The sequence below is a fragment of the Aplidium turbinatum genome, chromosome 1, assembly GCF_918807975.1.
Source record: "Aplidium turbinatum chromosome 1, kaAplTurb1.1, whole genome shotgun sequence".
Classification (NCBI taxonomy): Eukaryota; Metazoa; Chordata; class Ascidiacea; order Aplousobranchia; family Polyclinidae; genus Aplidium; species Aplidium turbinatum.
The window spans coordinates 4,640,013-4,655,610 of NC_137472.1; the positions used below are offsets into that span (position 1 = coordinate 4,640,013).

Consider the following 15,598-nt stretch of genomic DNA (forward strand, 5'->3'; position numbering starts at 1 on the left):
CAACTAGCAGAAGCAACAACATCTTGTGAATTTGTAGGAAGGCACAACCAGCTTGCAAGCATTATTGAGATGGCCTATTGTTGTTGACATAGCTATCCCTGTAACTTCGTTATCTACTGTGGTAAAGACTCAAGAAGAACAGTACGTTTGGGGATACACGTAGTAGATAAAATGTTATCATTAGGGCAAGTTTTTGCAACTTTTTTTACAGCTTCCAGCAGCTTCCTAATTACTCAGAATTTATGTAGCATGATGTTTTTAGCTGTTTGTAGGAATTTTATATTGCAAATTTTTGCAACTTTTTTATATTTTTCATGCAACTTTTTACTGCAACTTTTATCAAGTATTGCGCAAAATGTAAAGGAGTGATTTAGAAAACAGGCTTTTTGCGGAAAATTATTTCCGTATTGCGTTATTTTCTTGCTGCGTACCGGCAAAAAATGTAATTTTCGGCGGTCTCGCCAGGCCGTCCGTGAAATTGGAAAGTACCAAATTTGACAGCTCTGCAGGAGCTGACAGCGAAATGCTGTCATGTAAGTTTTAAACCTAAAGAACATAAAAATGTATGCATGATCGATTGAATAGCGAAGAAAGAAACGGAACTGGCAGACACCCTGCAAATCTTAAACTGTTGTGTTATGCAACGGAACCTTTCGAGTATCTCATACTCTAATAGGCTAATTTTAAAACACTTGTGCATAAATGCAACTTTTTACTGCAACTTTTGTTAAAATTAAGTGCAACTTTTCACGATTTTAGTGCAACAAAAACTTGCCCTACACTGTTAAAAAATTTTACTGTCCTTTGGACAGGCAGCAAAATAACTTCCTAAGTAGTAATTTTATTTACTGTAATGGAAGTATTTTTACTTCCGTTGACGGTCATATTTTTAATGTTTCTGATCAGTAAAATTACTGCTCTGGATAGTCATATTTTTAATGTTTCTGATCAGTAAAATTACTGCTCTGAATAGTCATATTTTTAATGTTTCTGATCAGTAAAATTACTGGTCTGGATAGTCATTTTATAAATGTTTCTGATCAGTAGAATTACTGCTCTGGATAGTCATTTTTTAAATGTTTTTGATCAGTAAAATTACTGCTCTGGACAGGCAGCAAAATGACTTCCCCAATAGTTTTTGTGACAAACGGCATTATGAGAGTAAAATGACTTTCTCTACAAGTAAATATTACACACGTGCATTTGCAGATATAAATTTATTGTGTACAGCAGACCTCACTGGCGACAATGTTTCACAATATATTTCTCAAGATGTTACAAGTATAGCTATTTGTTTGATGTTTCACGAACACGTGGATTCGCTTTTTTAACTGCAGAGTTCAGCCGAGGCTATATTTCGGCTAAGCATGAAGCAGCAGCGACTGAACAGTGAATTTCTTGACTTGCTTCAATCTTCATAACAAACATCACTGCCGAAGCATGACCTCGTTGCACAGTCGGAGTACTTTAGGGTGCACATCCCACTTTTTCTTTTTCTTGTCATGACGGATGACCCCAATGCGAGCAAAGTATCTGAGGAAACAACACAAGTTATATCAGTGGATCTTTTCAAATTTGACCGTGATATTTAGCAATGTTTGTAACTATACCAAATAACCATCGTGTGGTGAAACCTTCAAATTGATCAGAATGCGTTGTCACTTCCACAAACCTTAGAATAATCGTCATCCTCTGGAGTTGTGGCTTGGAACTTGCGTACATAACTAGTATTAACAGTTTAACACCTCTAATAATCAGTCTGGATGGCCGAGTGGTCTAAGACGCAATCCCTCCGGTAATGGGTGCAGTTCTTACTAGCTGCAGTACAGAGACACTGTCAAGAACTTCGTGGATTTGAATCCCACTCCAGACCAGCATGTCACTGGTATGAATGACTTTGTGAAGGAGGGAGTTCCATTATTGTTATTCCTTAGCTCATACATAAACAATTAAACACATTACAGGTTTACATACCTCTGTATAAACTCCAGACTTGCAGCTGCACTATCTGGATATGACATTGCAAAGACGTAATATGAGCAGAAGAAGTAAGCCAGCGCTACAAAAAAACGACTTGGTTTCCATTGCAAGGTTGCCTTCGATGAATACGAGAAACTTCACTGCACTGGCAAGAGTGGGCCCTGCAGATGCAATGAGGCACAAAAGAAAACTACGACAACTGAAATTAGTGCATATTTACATTTACCAACTTCATATTTAGGTGAGCAATTCAAAAGTTCACTTGTACATCAGTCAAAATTGTACAAACGCTCATTCACAACTTACCAAAACACACAATTATAGGATGCTGGTAAACGAGTTTCCTCAAACTGGGAGATAGCTGAATCCTACAAATTGAATTCAACATTTTTAAGATATTGAAAATAATACAACAAACATTGTCAAACACTCATATAGCCGCACTCTTATCGCTAAGAAGGCAATGAAATAGAATTTATTAGCAGTAGTAGCATGGTGTTCATATCACACAAGTTATATACAAGCTATATATAAATTTGCAAAGTATGTGTCGGATGTTCTTCCGGGAATGGAAAGGTTGGGTATTAAAAAATCTGTGTTGGCAAGTAAATAATAATAAATGTACGTTACCTCAAAGCAATGATAAATTGCTGAGCAATCTTCTTTAAAATATGTTGTAATCAGTTCCACTAATCCCACTGAGATGGGCAAGTTGTCTCCCAGCCGCCAGTTGTCTCCCGGCACATCATAAATGCACAAGGATAATATCCAAGTATCAAGTTATTCAATGAAATGAAATACAACACATGCTCAGAAAAGCATAACAAAACCTAAATTGGTTTAAAACATGTATTATAAGACATTGTCACAAATAATACCGGTAATAAGTACCGGTCCTCTTCCTGTAGCCTAATGGGAATTTTTCCTTCTCGATCTTTGGCCAGGGCTGAGGGTCTATCGTTTACCACCCTGGACCTGCTGCTCAAATTATTCACGCTGGTCACACACGAAAGATCAGCCTACCACAAGTTTTATCACCACAGCTGGATAAACCATTCAATCATTTAGTTCTCACTTTTTAACAGTCCTGGGCATTGACTAGGCCTATAAACTGCAACTGACGGCAAAGGTTTCACTCTGAGGTAAAATGGAGTTGCATCTCAAATGTCGTTACTCCCTGGCTACTCATGGGCAAGGCGTAGCACCAGACAAGGCAGATATACTCTTTAGCTAGGGTCACAGCTTGTTTTTTAAAATCTGTGTGGGCTACCTAATATTTTCTCATTTTGAAGACAGTCGAAGCAGCGATGCCTAGTAATCTTTTGGCAGTGGCTATTTGACCGGCGCCGGTCTTTGAATCTGAAACACTATTTGACTGGTCATGACGTCACTATACAGGCACCTTTTTCTTTTTCTCTTACAAAGCAAAAGACGAGAAGCGCGTATATAAGTTCTAAATTCGACAATTTTATTCAACTCGATCCGTGGCACGTGCGATACTTCGCCGACTCCTATTCTAGAGGGAATGAGTTTGATACTACCTGGAAGCATTCTTTTTTTTTAACTAGATTTTGACCCGAAGTGCATTTTTGTAGTCAATTTTTAATTTGAGTTGCATTACATTTACATACCATTACCATTTTTTTAAAAGAAGCATTGTATATAACTAACTTGTTGAGAGCAAAAATGTAATGATCAATCAATCATTTTATTTTTTGTCGTTAACGCGTCCGGGACGAAAAAAATACTAGCTACAAAAATCGATATAGACCTGCCACCACGTTAATGAACGGGAAAAGGTGGCAATACCTTGAAAGGTTTAAAACGTGCCTGAATGAAAAATTATGTAGTAGGGTAGGCTATATATCAGTAGTTAGCACGGCCACAAACGGAAAATTACGCAGAGAAATTCTCAAATTTCAGCAAATTAAAAAAACTCTAACTTTATTACTCACATTTGAAAAGACATAAGAAATTGGGCTGTAGGCAACTCAAATTAAAAATTGACTACAAAAATGCACTTCAGGTCAAAATTTAGTTAAAGAAAAAAAACGCTTCCGGGTAGTATCAAACTCATTCCCTCTAGAATAGGAGTCGGCAAAGTATCGCATGCGCCACAAATCGAGTTGAATAAAATTGTCGAATTTAGAACTTATATATATAGCCTACGCGCTTCTCGTCTTTTGCTTTGAAAGAGAAAAAGGTGCCTGTATAGTGATGTCATGACCGGTCAAATAGTGTTTCAGATTCAAAAACCGGCGCCGGTCAAATAGCCACTGCCTAATCTTTTTATAGTACGATTCCAAAATCCAACACTGGATCTTTCAATCAAGAGTCCGAATGCTAGAAGCTACTATAACAGAGCTCGACTACTTTAACGTTGTGTGTTCAGTAGGCTACAATACTGGTGTACCGGGAAGATGTGTTAGGTAGTTCTTCACATTGACTCAGGGGTGCAGTGGTTAGAAAATTGTAGGGAGGGGGCAGGGCCTCACAGCATTGACTGACAGACCGACCTGCCTGATCTAAGTCATTGTTGTTCAGTGCATATTGCATAACTATGTAATTTCGTAGCAGTTTAATGCAGTTAACTAACTTAAAAGCATCGAAATAAATTAATTTCAATGGTACGCTATTGTTCTCATTTGTCCATGGTAAACATAAAAAAATCAGCGAAGATACCATTTGTAGGATTAAACTTGTTACCTGTTCAGTGATACAGGTTTAACAATGCTACTTTTGCTATTGACACGCTTCCTCTGTCCATCTGAAACCTATGACTGCAACAAAGCTAGCTGTAACTAAGTTACTGCACTATTCCTGCAACCATGCTTGCAGCCTTGCACATGCTCAGTTGTCAGACTCAGTGTTGCCAGATGCTTAGCACCAAAAAGTAAACAAAATTTCACCAGATTGCATACAACTTCACCAGATATAAAAAACACCCTAAATAAAACAATTTCACCTAAAAATACAAATAGATTTTAAGACATAAGACACTGCCGTCACGCATGCGCAAACCTCTTGCAAAACGTTTTCTATACGAGCGGGGATTTTTCGCTTAAAAGTTTAAAAAAATTGAAAAAAACTTTCTTGAAAAAAATTGATTGGGGGAAAATTTCACTAGATTTCACCAAAAAGTTTTCTGGTCCCAAAGTCAAAAAATTTGGCATCAAAGACTTCTAAAATTGAATTTCACCAGAATTTTTTTTAATTTGGTATCTCATTTTCCCCATCTGGCAACGCCAATCAGGCTCTGCAAATTCTGAGCGGGAAGGCGGGAAATTGAGCAAGGACCAGGATAACATTCGCCAGCCGATTGGCTGACGACTGATAAGTGATAATAATTCTCGGGTTTTAGTCATAGAGTCGAACCGTTTGACTATAAAACTCGGGTTCGGTTCGATTCTCTGGTACTTTCAGGGCATTTTTAAGGAACCAATATTACAAACAATTAAAACATTTTTGTCGGAGGCCGTGAGTTCGGATCTCTAGCAAACTTCCCTTCCAGTCATGATTGTTTCAAATTTCAATTAACCCATGAACTCTATATTGCCGGCCAAGGTATATCAGATATCAAAACAGAAAGGCATGACACAACGTAGCAGCCCACTGTTTCGAGAATGTGCTGGTGTGACCGTAAATATGTTGACTGAAAAAAAGGTTGACGTTTCGTAGAAGTGCTAAATATATTGCTGCACAGGAGTATAGTAGCCTAATCGGACTAAAGTAACGGTGTTAATAAAATGTTGCTGCCCATGTAGCCTACCGTACCTATAGTACAATTACTGCCAATGCAAGTTAAACAAAAACTATAAAAAGTCAGTGAAATTTTACTATTTTTGTCAGTAAAATTGCAAAACACTTTCACAGACCAGTAAATTTACTTCCAAAAAATAAGTGAAATCATCTACTACGAAAAGAAGTAAAATTTAAAACTGCTCAATCAGTGATTCTACTATATTTGGAGTAAAAAAACGTCTTTGTCTAGTATATATACCACAAAATGGCCAGTAATTTCAAGTACTGTAACAAGATAGTAATATTCTACTGCTCTTTTGACAGTAAAATTACGAAAATTTTTAACAGTGTAGTTATCATGTATTCCTACCAAAGATGAACATATTGTATTTTTCGACAACTTTTTTACAAGCCATCAATTACTCACTGATCTTGCTAAAGAGAAAATCAGAGCATGTGGTACAGTTAGGGACAATAGGACAGGTAAATGCCCCCTCATCTACAAGAAAGCCAGAAACAGCCTAGAGGGACATATGACTATCGTTCCTATGGTACTGTAGTCTGCGCCAGATGGAACGATAATTGTGTCGTCACCATTACAAGCAATTACAACGGCGCTGCACCAACGCAAACCGTCCAAAGAAGGGTGAAGAATGAAAAAAATAAATCAGTCGAGCAGCCATTTCTTATTACGATGTATAACCGCGAAATGGGTGGCGTAGATGTATACGACAAGCTTCTCTCCTCCTATAGACCACGATTTCGATCCAAGAAATGGTGGTGGAACCTTTTTCCCACATTTTCAATTGATGAGTTGTGGCTGCTTTCCGCTTTTACAACCATGTGAATAAGTCCTCAGAAAACCATGTCCAAATTAGGAGAGAGATCGCACGATCATTGGCAAAGATAGAAGTGCCAAAGCTCCACCTAGGAGGACCAACTGCGCCCCCGAGGGCAACCGTAAGATTTGACGCTGTAAATCATATCCTTGTATCATACTCACAAGGACGATGTGTAGTGTGCATGAAAAACACAAGATTGCAATGTCCAAAATGTGAAAAGCGAAGGCATAAGATATGCAGTGATGAATACCACAAAAAATACTACTACATTAAAAATCATGCTAATCACTCTCAGCATTGTAAACAGTCCTTGTAAATTTACTTAATGTGTGTTTTGTTTTTGAAATTTTGCTTCTTTACACCATCCCGCCAGTAAACAACTTTCATATTGCACTTTGTTCGATGACGTATGCTTTGCGAAAAATACTCTGTTTTTGACCTACATTTAGACACCAACGTTCTCATTTTGGGAACATAATAAAAAACAAAGAAACTGATAATAATTTCAAAATACAATCGGGTGTTATTCTTAGTTTGACTGAAAGACACAACATTTTAAACAATTGTATTGAACTGACTACAGGAAGTAGTCGCCGCCAGTAAATGGTTAAAGTTGTACTACCATTAGAAAAAATCAATTGTGTAAAATATTACCAACTTTGAATGAACTCTACCGGGTCCATATCGACCTTGAAAAAACGAAAATTAGGGCCACTCCACATGAAAACAGTCAATATAAAGATATCTCGAATACGATACCTCTCAAATTTTACTAAAAAGTTCTCATACTATGCCTTAGACTACCAAACGAAAGAATCCCAAGTTTTAGATCAATATCTCGAAGAGTACGTTCATGGCGGCCATTTGAATTTCGAATGCCACACTCGTTTTTGACTTGTGGGGATAACGTAAATAGCAATTTTTGCCATTTTCAAAGCCCCATAACTTCTATTGTAAATGTAATGGAAAACTTAAATTTGCGATGCTAGCTCATTATAAACTATACTACACAATTCAACAATAAAAACAACATTTCTAGAAGCATGGGTATGAGTTGGGTCACTAAAATCTTAATATTTTGCCCTGTAAAGGCGTTTTTTTGTTTTCAATTTTTGAATGCTTCTGACCCCCAAACCAATCAAAATATTCGTCTAAAACATGATTATTTGTAATACTTGAAAACTTAATTTGTTTCTACCAAATCAAGTTTGGGAGTTGTGGTGCAACACTTTGCTCCTCAAAGGGAGGCCAGATTTGGCCCCCCCCTCATATTTCCTTTGATTGCTTGAAGCACAGTAACGCCATGCACTTGCTTTTTCTTGACTTTTCCTAAAATCGCCAGGCGGATCTGATGATATTAAATTTGATGCTAAAAGTTGTGTAGTTTTCTTGTAAATTCAAGATTTTGGTGAATTTTTGCTATTTCTAGCTAACTTCCAGCAAAGCGTGAAATGGATTACATTGCGATTACAAGCCATAAGCTCATAATTGCTTCGTGCATCGATATGCGCGAGCAGAGAGAAACGTCCTCTTGTTTTCCTTTGTTTGGTTTGACCTCAATAATACAAAGCGCGTTATTTCTTATGCCACAAAAGAAAAGCCAGTGATCACAAAGCTGTTAATTAGAAACAATAATAGCAAACGTTTTTTTGCGTTATCAGCTCTACGAACAATAGCAATCCATGATCAAAATAGTAGGCAATGTAGGCCACAAACTATTCAAAACAGATGTTTCAAGCAGATAATATTCATTGACGAATAAAAAACGTTGCAATAAGAAATCTTCCCTTGGGTAAAGACACGAAAAACCTGGTTTCGAAATAAACGTTCTATGGAAATGCTCTCATTGGCAAAATTTGCAATTGAGGAAATGTATCACTGCAAATGCTTTTGGGAGAAGCCGGAGAAATAGCGTTTTCGCAAACAGTAATTGTAAGATATACTCAAAATTATGAGATAGGCTCCATTTAGGCTACACGTAGCAGCTAACTCGATGGCTACATGTCCCTTCCCTGCTTTATGTTGCCTACTTGTTCTTATGTCTTGCATTTTTGTTTCACAGTGCACTGTGTGTTGTTCCAAAGAGCGCAAAATAAACATGATAATGCCTTGTCTTACATTACAAAATATACATTACAAAATATTTTGTAATGTAGACGAGGCATAAAGCTAGGCGTCACATAAGACAAACAACGAATCAGCTTTCTTGATCATTGATTCAACATCTGAATACGTTACGCCAATGTATAAGAGGCCGGCTATTGTGAAAACCCGTCATTTATAAACGATCCGATTATACCAAAAGTGAGACAAACTAGTGGATCAAAGAATGAATAAATAATGCTGAGAAAACTAAATCTAAGTGACGAACAATACCGATGTCTTCATTTATCTTGGAAAAATGCTGCCTAAACTTATCAACAAAAAATACAGTAAATAACGGCAAGGACCCGAAAGCAGAATTTGCTCGACTTTGGCATGAATTTAGTCAGACATCTAATAATTCCACACATACAATAACGGGCTCTCAACGGCTGTAAGATACATAATCAACCTGGTTCTGGGCGGTTTGTGTAACAGTTTAGGGGAAGACACTACTTGAAGTGATGCACCACACAAAAGATTTTCAATGAAGACTGAGTCTAAAAACAGATGTGGATTGTGCTGCACAACGACTTCAAGTTTAGGACAGAAAAAGCACAAAAATATCACGATGAAAATAAAGACCTTGTGGGAAATTTTCGAGAATCATAACACGATGCCAATACCATAAACGCGTAGTTTGCATGCTGCTCTAAGCTGGCCGGTGACTACAAAGGTAGACAATACAGGCAGTTTATAATTCGATAACAGCGTAATAAACATTATAAATACATAGACCGACAATTTCTTTTACAAACGTTTTACGTCTAATAATAAATTTTCCCCAACAATTTTTGTGAAGCGCTTGCAAACCACGGTTTTGTAAAATAATTCATTATTATTATTTTTTACTTCTCGAACGTTGTAAAACGTCATCAGCAAAATCACTATAAAACATTTCATTACTTCAATGTAGTAGGCCTAAGAATTTTTTATAGAACTGTAGCCACGTTGTTTCAACAGAGAAGCCATTTTTGGGAAATATAAAGTTATAGAAAATAATTTGCAATCATGCAAATGTTTGGAAAGAATCTAGGAAGTCTTCTCACAATCTGGCACAAAATGATTATGTTTATTGTATCTCTGCAATATTTTTTACGACAAACTTTGAAGCTTCGTTATAATCATTTTTATCTTTGAAGTCAAAAGTTAATTTTTTTTTGGCCAGAAACATATTCGCTGCCTTGCTGATGTTGTCGGCTTTAGGCGTATTTTTTGTGCTTCAAACAATAAGGACCCAGTCAGCAATCCAGTCCTTTTACATTGATTCAATATTTGTAAACGTTAAATTTATGTAGATTTGCTGACTGTGGGTTATTTCACATTTCTTTTGTTTACGCATGATCCTCAATTCGCTGTTGCATTGTTTCGACGCTGGCGGACTAAAAATGTATTTTCAAATTGATTGACAGAATCTTCAATAAAAAGTGAGCTTCGAACTTAGCTTTGTTGATGTAAATGCTGTATTTTTTGTGGATGTAATTTATGAGTCATGTTTGTAAACAACCGTAAGCGAAATGACTTATGATGCAGCCTGCATGATATTTGTGATGCGACTTGACACAAATCCACAATTTCAAAAGCACCTAATTTGAACTTAGAAATTTCAGATAAGGTCAACAACTTGTTCAATTGTCTTCTCTCTACTAAAAATATTCATACCACAAACTCAATTGTAGACCTAAAATACACAAACGAAGATGTAAACAGCTATTCAAGCAGGCTAAGGTGTTACTTATGAGAAGTTTTGTTCCCTAAAACTAGAAGCTAGCCATGAGTTTTGGAAAGCATTAGTTTAGGACAAAAATGTAAAAGAACAAACGCAGTTTTTTTTTTTCAAATTCGTGTAACAATATTACTCTGATTGTAACTATTTTAGAATCAATGAGTAGCCTACAATAAGATTTGCTTGCAAGGCGTAAATCTTTATCAATGCAATGATTCGGCACACCGCACACACACTTCGTGCGGTTGATCGAGCTCTTTGTTATTCAGAACTTTGCATGAAATCGGATTAGCATGGTAATTAAGCAGCGGCAAGATAAATCAAAATTGTCGTTTTTGGGTACCTTTGCAAAAATTGAAATATCAAGTTTAACATATAAAATTTTGAAATAAAGATTTTTCAAACTTATAGACAAATGATTTTTTTTCATACCAGTGCAACTTCTGTTGAAATAGCACCAGCGGATAAGACGTAACAACTGATTGAATTTGATCCAAAAACGGCCCCCCCTTGAGCAGTTAACTTCCAAAAAAAGGTTGAAAAGCAAAGGGTTAACACAGATCTTATGAGGGTCTGAAGACCCTATCAATCAGAAATTGCCCTTTTTACCCCTATTAACACCAGAAACTATATCTTGAGAAAACATACCAACTCTAGGTGGGCACTAACCCGCAAACCCTCAGAATGGCCGCATTGGCTCTGTGCTACTCCATCGCAGTTTATGCATGCCCTGTTTGGAACAGATCCTGTCACTCAACAAAACTCAACCGTGCACTCAACGATTCTTGATGCCTTATTACTGGATGTCTGAAGCCTACAAACACCAACAAACGTTACCTTCTTGCTGGTATTGCAAAACTTCACACATTAAAAGAGATATTAACAGTGAGGTTGAAAGGCTAGAGCAAACATTTTACAAAAGACACCCTCTCTATGGACAATCTGCTGCACAGACGCGGTTGTAATCAGGAAAAAGCTTCAGCTACTGATCTCAACAAACAGCAAGGCTTTAGTAATGGAAACAACAATTCGAAAATGACCCATAACACGAGGAAATGAAGGTTCCACCATGAGAGTCTCTTCTCCCAGGAGCAAACTCCCCCTGGCAAAGCGGAAAACCTTGAATCGACTCCGATCCGGTGTTGGCCGCACTAAATTTGCAATGGTGAAGTGGGGCTACAACACGGGCCCAGTTACATGTATCTGTCGTACCAAGCCCTAAACAACGGACCATCTTCTTGTGTGCCCGCAGCTTACCACCTAGTGCAGCAATGCAGCAAGTGGGATTGCCTCTCAATGTACAACTCCTTCGCACAAGAATGTGTCGATCTGTAATGTATCAACCAAATTTAGAAGACTCGATAGAAGAAGAAGACCTCTATGTTTAGAGCATTTTTATGACCGTGTGGGCATTTTATGGTCATATGGTCGTCCAACTGCCTGTTGCAGAGTAATACAATAGACAAAAGTATTTTGTTCACTGCTAGACGATGGACAATTTCTTCCTTGTCACCCAACGTTGCAAGGAGCACATCTACATGATGAGCAAGATATGCATTTCTTTGAAGAACCTTAGTCTAACAGCCACCTCCCGAACATTATTTCTTGAAACCACATCACTCCTTTAACAATATTAAATTGTTCGTTGATCCATCAGTAGGCCTAATCTCGCTTGATTTGAAACCAACTGAAAAACAAACTTTATTGCATGTTCTGCTAATATAGGCAATTCAAAGCAAATGATGGGCTTTCTTGTGACGTATAATAACAAAGCTAGTTGGTGGGTTGGATTTGAATCTTCATCCTCTCACTGATAAAGCCTTGACAGGTTATTTCTAGTAGTTTCGCATACTTGCAGAGGCTTTTGACACAAGGCCGGTTACCGAGATTGACAGAGTAAAGTTTCCGACGGTTGAAGTGTTGTTGCCGAGAAATTATTCTATCCACTAGGTGCCGCTAATTGAAGAGCAGTCCTTAGAATGCGTTGCTCAAGCGCATACCCCGAGAGTCGAACCAGCACCGCTTGATCTCGAAGCTTCTTTGTTCACGAAGTTACGCTCTAACCAACTGAGTTATTGGAGGGGACTAAACCATTCACAGTGCTTGATGCTTTGGTACCAAATACTTTGATTTTATACGTCACAAGAAAACCCATCATTTGCTTTGAGCTTTTTGCTTTCCTTCATTCTACATTAGCAGAATATGTGATAAAGTTTGTTTTACAGCTGGTTTGAAATCAAGCGAGATTAGGCCTACTGATGGATCAACAAACTTTTTAAATATTGTTGAACCAGACATCTGGTCTTTAAAATATAGTGGTCGGAGGTTGCAATTAGGCTAAGGTTCTTCAAAGAAATGCATATCTTGCTCATCATGTAGATGTGTTATCCATACCCACGTCGTCATCGACAACTGTAGACATCATGTAGATGTGATCAAATCAACTCATTACGGGGAAAAATATTAAGATTTTAGTGACCCAACTCATACCCATGCATCAAGAAATGTTGTTTGTTGATGTTGAATTTTGTAGTATAGTTTATAATGAGCTAGCATAGCAAATTTTAGTTTTCCATTACATTTACAATACAAGTTATGGGGCCTTGAAAATTGCAAAAATTGCTATAGGCTATCCCCACAAGCCAAAATCGAGTGTGGTATTCGTAATTCAAATGGCCGCCATAGACGTACCCTTCGAGATATTGATCTAAAACTTTTGATTCTTTCGTTTGGTAGCCTAAAGCATAGCATGAAAGTTTTTACCAAAATCTGAGAGATATCATATTTGAGATATTTTTATATTGTCTGTTATCATGAGGAATGACCCAATTTTTTTTTTTCAAGCTCGATGTGGACCCGGTAGAGTTCATCCAAATTTGGTAATATTTTACGCAATTGATTTTTTCTAAGGATAGTACAAATTTAATATACTTCACGGGTCGGCAACCTTTAGAATTGAAAGAGCCATTTGGTCTCGTCTCCATCAAACTAAAACCTGCTCTGAGCCACACCATCTAATTGACTGCTTACATCAAAAACCTAACGCTTTCAGGAAAGCCTTTTGTTCGAGTTGTTCTCTTCTTGCATTTAGCCATTATTTATAATTAATCAATACAAATCTATTCAAGGAATGCTGATATTAAATGTTTAGCTAGAATATTTAGCTATGCTGACTAGCTACAAATTACCATTACTAGCTGCAAAGCAAACCGTAGCCAGGGTTGCCAGATACTCAAGCTATATTAAGGCCAAATCCATTATAAAATAAGGCCAAAAAAAGGCCAAATTTTTTATTTACTTCTAAGGCTAAATAAACGCTAACAACTTAATTGAAACAATTTTTTGAAAATGCCATTTTACAATCAAATATGACAGATAATAATTTAGCACTGTCAGAGCATAATGACCGGTTCGTTTGCATAATTTGATTAATGAAAAATCACTGTAGTAGCAGATAAACTAGAAACCACTATTACTTCAATTCATGAACAGTGCTATTCGGAACATCTAGCTAAGCAAAAAGCATGAATTTGTCTTATTGAGTATATGTACCAGGGATGTCTACAACTACAGGATTGGAAACTATTTTCAGGGCTATACATGAATACAGAAGAATTATTAAAATAAAACACTGTTTGTATCAACTAAAGAATGTATAAAATTCAATTGACCAATTTTTTAGCAAAATGTCCGAAAAAAATGTAGTCAATTCGGTCAAAATGTCCGAAAAAATATAGTCAATTGACTATTAATGACCAAAAATGACTAAAAATGATCGAAATAAATAAAAATTGACCGAATTTTTTCAAGTCATTTTGGACAAATGACCGAAAAGTCTCAGCAAAAAAAAATCCCAGCTTATTTGATGTATAGAAGTTTAAAACCACAAATCTAAAAAATCAAAAATAAACGAATGCAAAGATTTTCTGTCGTTTTGTAGCATTTTGCGTATTGCAAACCGGATCAGAAGTACGGTAAACGTGGAGTGTTCAAAAATCAGTGAAATGTGTTGTCGTAGGCTTTTATAATAAACTTATTCACAGACCAACCCAAATCGAAATCAATACGTTTAAGATGTCATAAGAACTAAAACTAATAGTGTAACCTACTCGGTTTTGAAATTATTTAGCAGCAAACAAAATACGACAAAATTGAACAAATGGAATGCAAACACATCACGTTAACAAACAAGGCAAGTGTATACTATACGGTCTACGGCAGGTGCAACTTAATAGAACCGCCCTGTCCACCGCTAACACATTCTCTACTCTCTACCAATGTCTCTACTCACTAATTAAAATTAAAACGAATATAGGTCAGCCTCTAAGTGATGATAAGTGATACTTTTATAATACCATTGAAATTGAATTTCCTTAAAATAATACTTTCTAAACCGGTCAAAACTTGCAGCCATAAAAAGGGCCAAATAAGGCCAGATTTTCTGGCCTTATTTGCATCAATTTTTGTAGGCCAACTGCAATTTAAAAAGGCCAGTTTTCTGGAATTTGGCCTAAAAAAAGGCCATCTGGCAACCCTGACCGTAGCTACAAAGGTAAAGTGTTGCGCCTCCTTGTCGCAACTATTCGGTTTTTGATTATTGTACTACAATGGTTTTATTGTGACACGAACTAGTACAAAAAAGTATCACGTGAGCCAGAGCGCAGAGATAAAAGAGCCGCATGCGGCTCCGGAGCCGCAGGTTGCCGACCGCTGATATACTTCCATGAGAAAAATTTTTCATGAGGTGTGTTGGATGCACCTTATTGAACACTCAATCCATTGGCTGTTGTGCCTGGATATTACTACGTGACCTGCGGCGGCTCAAACGGAAGAAGGAGAATTAAACCACCAGTTGGGTTATTAAAAACAAGAATACAAAGTCCACAAATCATTTTGTAATTGGAAGTTTGAAGCGATTCCTGGTAATTTTCAAAATCTCATGGACTTAATATATTCAGTTTTACTTGTTTTATGAAGCAGTAGAAGAAACTCCTCTGCTTCACTAACTCAGCAAACGTCAAAATTATCGGTCAGTGTTGAAGTTGAAAGACAGAAGTTGAAATCTTCGATTCTGCTTCAGCATTTTCCCCTTTGTTTTCTTGTCCGGTATAAACCACAAATATGATCATAACTACAGCAGTAATTCTTCTTTCTTTGACCACATCTT

At 37.0% G+C, this 15,598-nt stretch overlaps 1 long non-coding RNA gene across 1 annotated transcript; it reads right to left on the reverse strand.

Moving 5' to 3' along the window:
- Window positions 1-1,237: 1,237 nt before the first annotated feature.
- LOC145783294 (uncharacterized) lies at window positions 1,238-2,804 on the reverse strand. Its single transcript, XR_014290918.1, has 3 exons — window positions 2,611-2,804; window positions 1,975-2,348; window positions 1,238-1,533 (listed from the first exon to the last, which is right to left on the reverse strand). It is a non-coding gene; the product is annotated as an uncharacterized LOC145783294 (long non-coding RNA).
- Between the last annotated feature and the right edge of the window lie 12,794 nt (window positions 2,805-15,598).